This window comes from Melopsittacus undulatus, chromosome 1, assembly GCF_012275295.1.
Source record: "Melopsittacus undulatus isolate bMelUnd1 chromosome 1, bMelUnd1.mat.Z, whole genome shotgun sequence".
NCBI lineage: Eukaryota > Metazoa > Chordata > Aves > Psittaciformes > Psittaculidae > Melopsittacus > Melopsittacus undulatus.
This window is the reverse complement of record NC_047527.1, coordinates 40,950,431-40,960,369: the sequence shown is the minus strand read 5'-3', so window position 1 is coordinate 40,960,369 and position 9,939 is coordinate 40,950,431.

Sequence of the window (9,939 nt, the reverse complement as noted above, 5' to 3'; positions counted from 1 at the left end):
CGGATAACAAGGCACTATTAGCATTCTTTCCACCACATTAGGGAAAGAGACACACACAGACCACTTTTTCTTTCCCTTCTTTTTGCATTTGTTAAAGATTCTTAGAGATACTCAAAGTGTTCACATGAAGGAAGTGTCAAAGGGACATTTAGAAAAATGTATTAACTGCCACCAACAAAAGGAGGATGCAAACATGGAGGAAAAGTCAGAAGCATGAAATTAGGACATGAAGAAATTTATCAAGGCACCAAGGTATGAACATAATGACAAATAAGGAGAATTAATGCATAAGCACAGCCAAGAGCTCCCTGCAGCTGTCACCATTGCCTTTCACACCACCTCCTGTGTAACGAAAGAGGAACTAAGTCACTGGCAGAGATGGGGAAAACTTCATTTTGTCCCCTTATATCTTCCCCTCTCTGCAAACTATGCTCTTCAACTAAGCTCTTATCCTGAAAAAAACACAACATGAATGAAAAAGTAGCCTTAGCCAGGTAAATTTGAAGTTAATCGATCCTCTATTTCTGCTTGTTCAAGTAAAGCTGTAGTTTTTGATTTGTATAACTTCTAGATTCTCTCAGAAGCTTCAAAAGAAGAACTAACTTCTACCCCAGCTCTCCTGGAAAGTATCAGTGGATATTTTATAATGGGTTCTCCAATTCCTGTGCTTAATTCAGATTATATTTTAAATATCTATTCCACATTATCCAGTTTGGGTATTAAGCTCCCCTTCAGGGATCCTAGACAAATTTGACAAGAAAACTATCAACAGAGGAAAATAGCAATATTGGAAAGCAAAATTTAGTGCAGGAATTATACATCAGCAGTAAGATCAATCGTATATTTGTGAATATAATTAAGCATATGCTAAGAGTGAATAGGATAAAAAAGACATTTTCTTCCACCTTAGTACTAAATGCATTACAGAAGGATTATGAATGAATCAAAAGTCATTAACTGTAAATTATGGGTCTAGGAAGCAAAATTCAAAAAAAGATTTATTGAGGAAAAATGTATTTATGTAAATGTAGGTACATCTGTTTCAATACACATTATCACTGAGGACTTGTCCAGTCTTAGAACAACATTGAACAACTTTTAAGATTACTGCTGAAATTTCTCACATATATAAATGATACGCTGGAAAGGCATATAAAATATGAGAAATTATTTGGTTAAATAGCTCATTTGCCTAGCTTGCCTTAAGGTACTAATCGGTTAGATCTCATTATAGTGGGTGCCTGTATTAAAAAATCTAAAGCTTTTGTACTTTCCACACTCATTTTTTTTCTGGTTAGACAGAACTGTTTTTCTACTAGTTGTGAGAAATATAAAATTATTTAAATTTTAACTACTTTTGCTCCAAAGTTCAATATTTTCCAGACTGTCTCAACATATTGGTAAATGCTGTTACAGTATTGTGAATCTACATAGACGTGATCTGTGAATAGAATAGGTAGACACATATGATGGGTTTATTCTTTGTCAAATATACAATTTTCCATATTAGTAACAGCAGAAAAGGAGGGGAAAAAATGTGAATGGTTTCAATGGGTACACAAGATAGCATGATCTAAAAATATGGAACAATTTGTTTAGTATATCCAAAATATATTGTTCATGGGTAATGTGGAAGGATGTAATGAAGTTAGCGATATCTTTTAATAGAATAATCTAAGTTAGGAAAGACTTGTGGAGAGTATCTGGTCCAACTAACTCCCAGCTCAGGTTTCTATTTTAACTATCTTCTATCCACTGTTTATTGCTGGGCAATTGTTCTCTGACGGCATATGGTAGGTTGGAAGGGTTTAATTTCACTTATGGCTCCATTATGCTATTGATAATTTACAGCCTGTGAAACACCTATGGGCACTGCAAAGAACATTCAGGCAAAACATTGTTTTCCTTGCTTCCCACCAACTCTGAGTAAAATCCAACTACCAGTAATGCCCAGGAAATACAATTGTGTCAAAGAGATTAAGTTTTTTAATGATTTATAATGACATAAAAGAGCATCACTTCGAGGGGAAAAAGTTGAAAGTCCGAAGAACCATTGTTACCAGGGTGCCTGTCCGGGCATCTCCAGCGTCTCATCTTCTCCATGAAAAGTTACCTGAGAACTGTTGGGAGAAAATGAAAATATCTGCAAAATACTTTGGTGTAAACCAGATGGAAAGCTTCAGAGGACTATTGGTTTGCTGTACAGATTGAATAAGCAGGACCGATCTGACATGTCCTATAACAAAAGGCTGAAAAACGTAACTAAGTACAGATGGCAAGATACTACACTAAAAGACTGGTGTATCTGTAGATTCACACCCTGCATTTTTATCTTGGTCTTTGAAGATTTAAAAGCATTGATTTTATGTGAAAAGCAATTAGAAAGTGATATATTTATTGGTGTACCTTGCTAGAAATCTATGCCTATGTTTGGTGACAGATTTGTCAAGTTCTAATATCCTCATTTATCTAAAATCAGACATTGCTGAATTCAGAACTGAAAGGCAGACAGTGCAGACTGATCACTTGCCAGTGATCTACCTTTTGTACTTGGAAGACTGATTAAATTGAAGTGGTCAGACTACAAGTCTTCAAGACTAATAGCACTCAAATGCATAACCCTATTTCTAGGCTCTGTCAAAGGCAGCAGTATTTGTTCCTTGCTGCACACCAAACATCATCTCAACAAGCAAGGTTCTCTCAGAGACATCTGTAATCTGCAGTTTGCAGGAGCAGCTGGAGGACAGCACCTTCGTCTTGTAGCAATGTGACTGAGGCACCAACCCAAGCAAACTTCACCAAGTCCTGGAACCAGTAGGCAGTCTTCTGCACATCTAGGTAGGAGCTGGTGCAGAGGGTGTGTAGGAGACTGGGCTTCTGATTTTCACTCAGCACCTTCTGTGGTGGTAGAGGAAGCACAACATGTCTTGCGCTACCTGCTCCATCGTACATGTGCACACCAGCTGCACACAAGCTGGTAAAAATCACTGGAGATTTTATAGACTTGCTGTCCCCACAGTAAAGTTCTTGTGTTTTGTTTGTTAAGCATTTGTCTTGTGGTGCAAAAATGGTGCAAAAAGAAATGCTTTGAAAGAGTTTTAATTTATTTGTGGTTTCAAATTATGAAGCAAATTCCTAAACAAGGCATTTTTAAAATAGATTGTCCTTTGAAGATGTTTAGATGTTTTGTTTTAAAAAATGAAAAGCAAATGCCTCATAGCTAATAAGAAACCCTAACTGGCCTATAGAGTAGGTAGCTTCAGGAGAAGTGTAGATTTACTGATAAAGCTAAGGGTGTCTGATGTCCCCCTTCACAGCTATATTGTTATATATATATATATATACCGAATGCAGGTTTCTTGATGTAGAAAAGGCTGCACAACTGCAAGCTCTGCAGGACTGACATACTCCCTGGGAACTGATAGGTCTTCTAGTCTAAATTGCATGTGCTCATCAGCTAGTGTCCATTGTTAAGTCAGCTATCTTGAGGTTGTTATCATTATTAACCTTAGAAACCGGTATTGTCCGAGACAAACAAATAAGTTTTTACAGTTTGAGAGATGACTACCATTCCAGAATATTCTTATTTTATTTGTTTATTAAGCAGCATGATATCCATCTCTAAATTACTGCTTAGAGAGATATATCATACCAAGATGTTTGATTCCTAGGTATAGGCTGAAGTAATGTCCTTTTACTACAAATCTTCTATTCTATTAGGTCACAGGTGGACCCTGTGTTTGAGGAAACTAAACTGTTCTGCAGCAGATTAACTCAGTCTTCCTGTAGTTTGCTGTCCTTTTCTACAAAGCATGAAAGGAGCTTGCTGAGTGCAGAGCTGGGTACATTTTGACTTGTCAAGGTACTTATGCACTGGAATATAAAAATATCTATGCAGCACCCTCTCACTCTTATGCTTCTGTTTTTCACTTTCATTTATTTCAGCTGCTCCCTGACATCAAATGTTCCAATGTTTTTGGCAGAGATTGCTGCACAAAAAGGCATTTGCTAACTTCATGATGATGATTTCTTTCATGTTTATATTCTGTTCCTTGTGTGCCATTTAATAATTCCTGCAGAGCATGTAAAAACACTCCATCCATGATAGTTTACTACCACATTCTGTGTTTTCATGACATTAGAGAGCTGCCATTTAAAAAAGAGAGAACTTGAGGTCCTGACTTCCCCACATCACATGTTAAGGGTGCAAGACTGAAGCAGCATATGGCTTAGAGTTCTGCAGGTAGAAGATATCAAACTGCAGGTCTGCAATTCTTAACAGCATGTATCCCATATCATCTCCAACAGATCTAACTAACTGACTAATAGCTCTGTGTGGCAAATTTTAGCAATCTGATGAGTAGCGTTCTTCTGCCACTAACATCAGATAATACAACTTAGTAAATGTAGGTGTATCCCTAAACGCTAGCAGAGAATAAAGGTGAGTTTTGCTCCTTTGCCTTAAGAGGTCTCTAAATTCACAGTGAAAAATTTCATCTCCACAGCCATTTTCTCCCCATTCATCTTTTCTTTTTACATTTTGTATTTGTGTTTATGGTTGTGATCAAAATTTACAATGTTTATTCTGAGATGCCTAAACCCACAGTCAGGCTGACTGAGGTCTAATTTTATACATGGGCATGCATGTTGCTGAAACTCCTACAGATTTTCCAATCAATCATCCTTTAATTGAAGGATTCCTATCTTACATTAGTTAATAGTGCCCTTGGGTGTATTCTGAACCCATATTCATAAATTAAAATTACATTATTCTATGTTTTAAAACAATTCATAGTAGAAAACACACAATTGTATATATCTTTTCATTCCAAAATGCATAATTACATTCCAAATATGAAAGAGTAAGACGCCTTTAGAACCCTTTGACACAAGCATGAATTGATTAATGCAGTAAAGAAACTTAAGCCAGATGCACCTGCAAATCACATCAGGAGTGGGTTGAAAAGCTTTTTCCAAGGAGGAATGCTGATTGTGTGAATTTTATGGCACCTGCTCACCAAGCACTGCTTTAAGATCCCAGAAAACATACCAGAAAGAAAAGCTTTTCTAAATAAGAACTCTCTCCCTAACTTCAGAAATTTATTTTGTTTATGTAATGGTTACCATTGTGGTCATCTATCTTATGTATTTAAAATGAAATATCCACCCCAAAATCTCAGAGGCAAGAGAAAAGAAAAATTACTTGTGCTGCAGGAGATACCATTCTGCATTAAAAACTAAAAGGAAAATAGTAGAGTAGCAATACAACCATCCAGCTTTCATCTGAAGAAAATGCCAGAAGGCCTAGGCTTCCAGCTGCCTTCATTAAAAAAAGAAAAAAAGCCAAGAGCCTTGCTTTTGATCCAAGGCAGAAAATGCATGGAAGAAAATGAGCTGGTCAGTACTGAATGCTGAGCCAAAAGCTGTATAAGATAAAACAGACATATCAAATGAAACCCAGCATCTTACAGCAGGCAGGAGGTCTCTAGGGAAGATTATAAAAGCAGAGCAAGCATATTGCAGCACTTCCCCCGAGTGGCCGTTCTGCTTCCAAGTTGCATTAAGAAACTTCATGAGCTAAAGCAGGCAGAAAAAATTGGACTTTTTTACCCCTTCTTTTAAGGTATACAAAGTACAAGAACTGCTTAACTGATAATTAAAACCACTGCTTAACATACCTACTATTAATATAAGTCTCTCATTCATTTAAACCTGTTTATTTTAAACCTATTTTTCCTCTGTCAGTCCTGTATGAATGAATGAATGTTTAAAGAATGAGGTTCTCAAAGCAGCTGCAGAAAGTAAATCATCACCATCATCCCAGAAAAGCCTTATAAGGCAAAACACAAATCTAACACTGAAGAGCTTACTTTCTTTCTAAATAGGGACTGATGATAAAATGAAAACTGAGAACATAAAAACAGTTTTTGAAGCTAATGATAGTTCCCTGGTAATTGCACAGGATATTCTTACATCTATTTATTCCAAACAAGATCATTATATTCCACTGATATTGTTATTACATATCTATAATCTTCTGAAGTCATCAACAATTTAACATAGTTGTCATCTGGGAAGAATATGGATGTTCCACTAAAAACACAGACTATAGCAGTTAATATTGAATTACTATGATAATAGACTCTACCTCACCAGGCTGGGAACTCATGATTTTGAGACTTTATATTCATTCAGTGTCAGCTACTACTGACTAGAAATACCAGAATATTTTTGCTATAATATTCAAGGCAGGCTAAAAAAAAAAAAAAAAAAAAAAAACAACAACCAAGCCAAATCCCTTCAATATATGCAAAGAGCCAGAACTCAAAACAACTTTCATATGGAAATTCATTACTAAATCAGAAACTGAACATTGCTAACCAGAAAGAATGATAAGTGTTAGATAAATATTTTCTTGACTAAAACCTGAGCCAGTTCCTTGGTTTTGAAGAGATGGAGTATATTTGATCCCCACTGGGGTTTTTTGGGGGATGTTATATTTCTAGGGAAGCAGTTCCTGCATGAATGATTGACATCTAAAATTAAAAGAAAAGGTACCAAGCATTATTTTTTTATTTTACTTGAAATAACAGTTTTTTACTTCCATCCATCGTTTGCTGCTTTATAAAGTCTTTTATTCACAAGAAGGACTATTTATATCTGTGCCGTATACACTTACAAACATTTCTGCATCCCTTTCATCAAATTGACTCAGTCCTCAGCTCCCTCAATACAAAAGTTTCTTTTATAGTAATTGAAGCCAGGTCATGCATCTCCAGAGAAATTTCAACATTAACAGTTCCATCTCAAATGACATATAATTGCATTATAAGCAAAGATGCATGTATCTTTGTGGATTAAGACAGGAAAACATTTAGGTTTAATCACTAGCCAACAGTTCCGCAAGCATTAAAGACCACTTCCTTATTTCCCTTGCCTGAGGATTGTGTAAATCCATTCTATTACTTATTTCTAAAGACAAGCAAGTGTAAGGATGGAGTCTTGAGACAGGGGAGAATATATTCAGGTTGAGTTTGTTAAAGAGCCTTGAAATACCGCCGTTTATTATGACTAAGCTTCTTAAGGCATATTCTTATTCAGTTTCTGTGGAGATGTACTGTCCAGGGCTCATTAGTATTTTTTCAGCTCTTCATGGCTTTGTGCTTCTCATGCATATGGTAATTTATTACCAAGAAATTTTTCTAGAAGAGTCTGTGTTGGCTTCAAAGTCACTACCAGCCTATGTTGGAGACTTCCATTTAGTTGATAGATGAAAAAAACATGTACTTGCCCAGGTGCTGATGCTCAGGGACAATATTTTTCCCTGCTCATCTACATCCCACTGAAGCCACAAACATTAGTCAGTTTTTTGCATCAAGCTAAACTGAACCACAGTTTTTTGCTCCCCTGCTTTCACATACTTCCAAAGGAGCTGTATTTTATAGATACAGTGGACACAGACAACAAAACTATTTACTGGTATTCTCACCCTGCAGCTGGCAAATTTGAATGTGAAATGTGTAGTAGCTGATAATGTTTATGGAACAGACATCTTTTCATAGTGCATCTGGCAAAAAGTAAAAAAATAATGGACTTTTTTTTCATCCACTTCTGTGTGATACATTTGGTGCCCCAGTGGACATCTTAAGTAGCAATTCTTTTTGAAGACTCCTTGAGAGTTGGCAACCTGAGCATGGAAAAAAGGACACAGTCTTGGAATGAAGAAAACTCTTGGCATTTACCACCTTAGTTTTATTTTGCCTTCTAGGAGCTTATTCTAAAAGTAACTCTCCAGCTTCAGCCAAAGTGAACACATTCCCCATGTTACTCCAGGTCTCAGACCAAGTTCCTCACTGGTTTTCATTGCTTCTTCAAGAGCACAAGATTTCATTTAATCTGTATCTACCAGACAGGCACTTGTCATCAGCACCTGTGCAAAGCCCCAGGTAATGTGTGCAGTAATGAGTTGCATAAAACCACATTCTGTGGTAACAGAGCAGTGGTAGTCACTGTGTGGAACACCAGCCAAGCCAATGTATGTATGTTGTTTCCACCTCTCAAAAGCTAAGCAGGGAAGAAGGGCTTCTCTATCAAACTTCAATTCAGATTCCATCAGAACAGAAAGCTGAGCACACATGGGAAGCTCATTGGAAACATTGTTGTAAAGTGGCAGAAGTGAAGTAATGATTTCTTAAATATTTATAGTCGTATGCCAATATCCTTTCATTAATGGTGAGAAAAATATCTCTGTCAGGCAGGGAGGCCTGCCCAGTCTCTAATGTTCTCTTATGCTGGCAGTGAAGTTTCAATGATCATAAGTATGCTTTATTGGTTAAAACTAGCAGACAGAGAAAAGGAGAAAGTTTCTTATGGCAATGCTGTGGGAGTGGAGTAGGAAATATCTTCCCTAGGATCACTTGGAAAGGGCTGGAGCAAAGTTTTAGAACTTATGTAAAAACATGAGTCTTAGAAACACAGAGCATCTTAACACTTTGAAAAAAGTGCTAACATCAAAACCAGGAAAGGAAGATGATCAGATGGCCAGGACTGAGTGATGGTATCATTTCCAATGAGCCTCAGCTTCACAGGCAAACTCAGTGTACTGTTCCCATGGGCTTTCGATCTAAGTTTCACACAGAAGGTTAAGAAGGTGAGACCATGAACAGCCATACACATTTCAGAGAGCAGAACCTGGAATGAATGCTGCTGCTTGCCCAGTCATGCCCTACATCCCTACCTCCCACTCTGAGCCTTCCTGGCAGCTGCAGCAAGAAGTGCGAACAGATGCTGTTGGTATGAGAAAGCTTCCAGATCATCACCTCCTCTCCACACCGGTTCTTTAAAATCTTGGCCAGGAGCCTGACTTTTTTGCCTCTTTATACTGCCTGTCAACACGACTGGTCCCGAGAACAGATTTAAATCAATTCTTTGCTTGTTAGCAGAGAGCTATTCTTTCCAGGAGAATTCCTGGCTGCCTGATGCTATCCAGATTGAGTTGAAAATGTTATGAATTTTTCAGGTTTTCTTCTGAGAAAGTAAAAAAATCCTCTTTTGGAAAGCTCCATCTGTGTTAGTGCTACTGTGATTAGAGATGAGAGTGCTTAAACTGCCTCTTTCCTCGTCCTGTAAAAAAGGCTATCAACAAAAAGGGCAACATATAAGTTGTTGGACTCCTGCTTCTCTATCACCCAGGTTGACTCATTTTTTTCCCAGGGCACTGAGGCAAGTCCACTTGAACAGGCTGCTTATGAGACAGTGCAAAAGATCCAAATCTACTCTGATGGCTCTCTAATATTATCTTAGTTTTCACAATTAATTGCAAGCATCTCTCCCTTGACAATTGTCAAGTTTCATTCAAACCTGAAAACAAACAACACAAGAAGAAACACAAGGAAAAACAAAAGGACAGTTTATGTCACAGGACACAGGAGATGAGATACAAGCATTCCTAGGCTGGAGTAGTTCAGCTGGCAATTTAGGCATATTAGTCCATCAGCAAGCATATTGGTCTGTGTTTATGTATGGTGGGAACAACAACATGTTGGAATAATGTGTATGTAAACTGTGGTTTACCTAGAAACAGTGCCATGCACACAAGGCTGCATTGGTCTAGTGTCCAGCAACTGAGAATACAAGTGTTCTTGAATGTATGGTAAACTGAAGAGGAAGAGTCAACTTCTGGCTTTGGCATAGACTTAGAATTGATCAAAATGATCAAAACTATCCTAGACCTAGCTACAGAGTGGCCTGAGAACACAGATGTATGAGTCAGTATAGCAATCAAACTTACAACTGCCTGTCTGGACAGACAATAGGAGCACAACTGCCCACAGACAGACAATACAAGCACAATTGGAGTCAGCAATGAAGAATTTCCAGTCAAGGGCATTCATCACAGAATAGGTAATAGTATCTCAACGATCTTCAGAAACAGTCTTG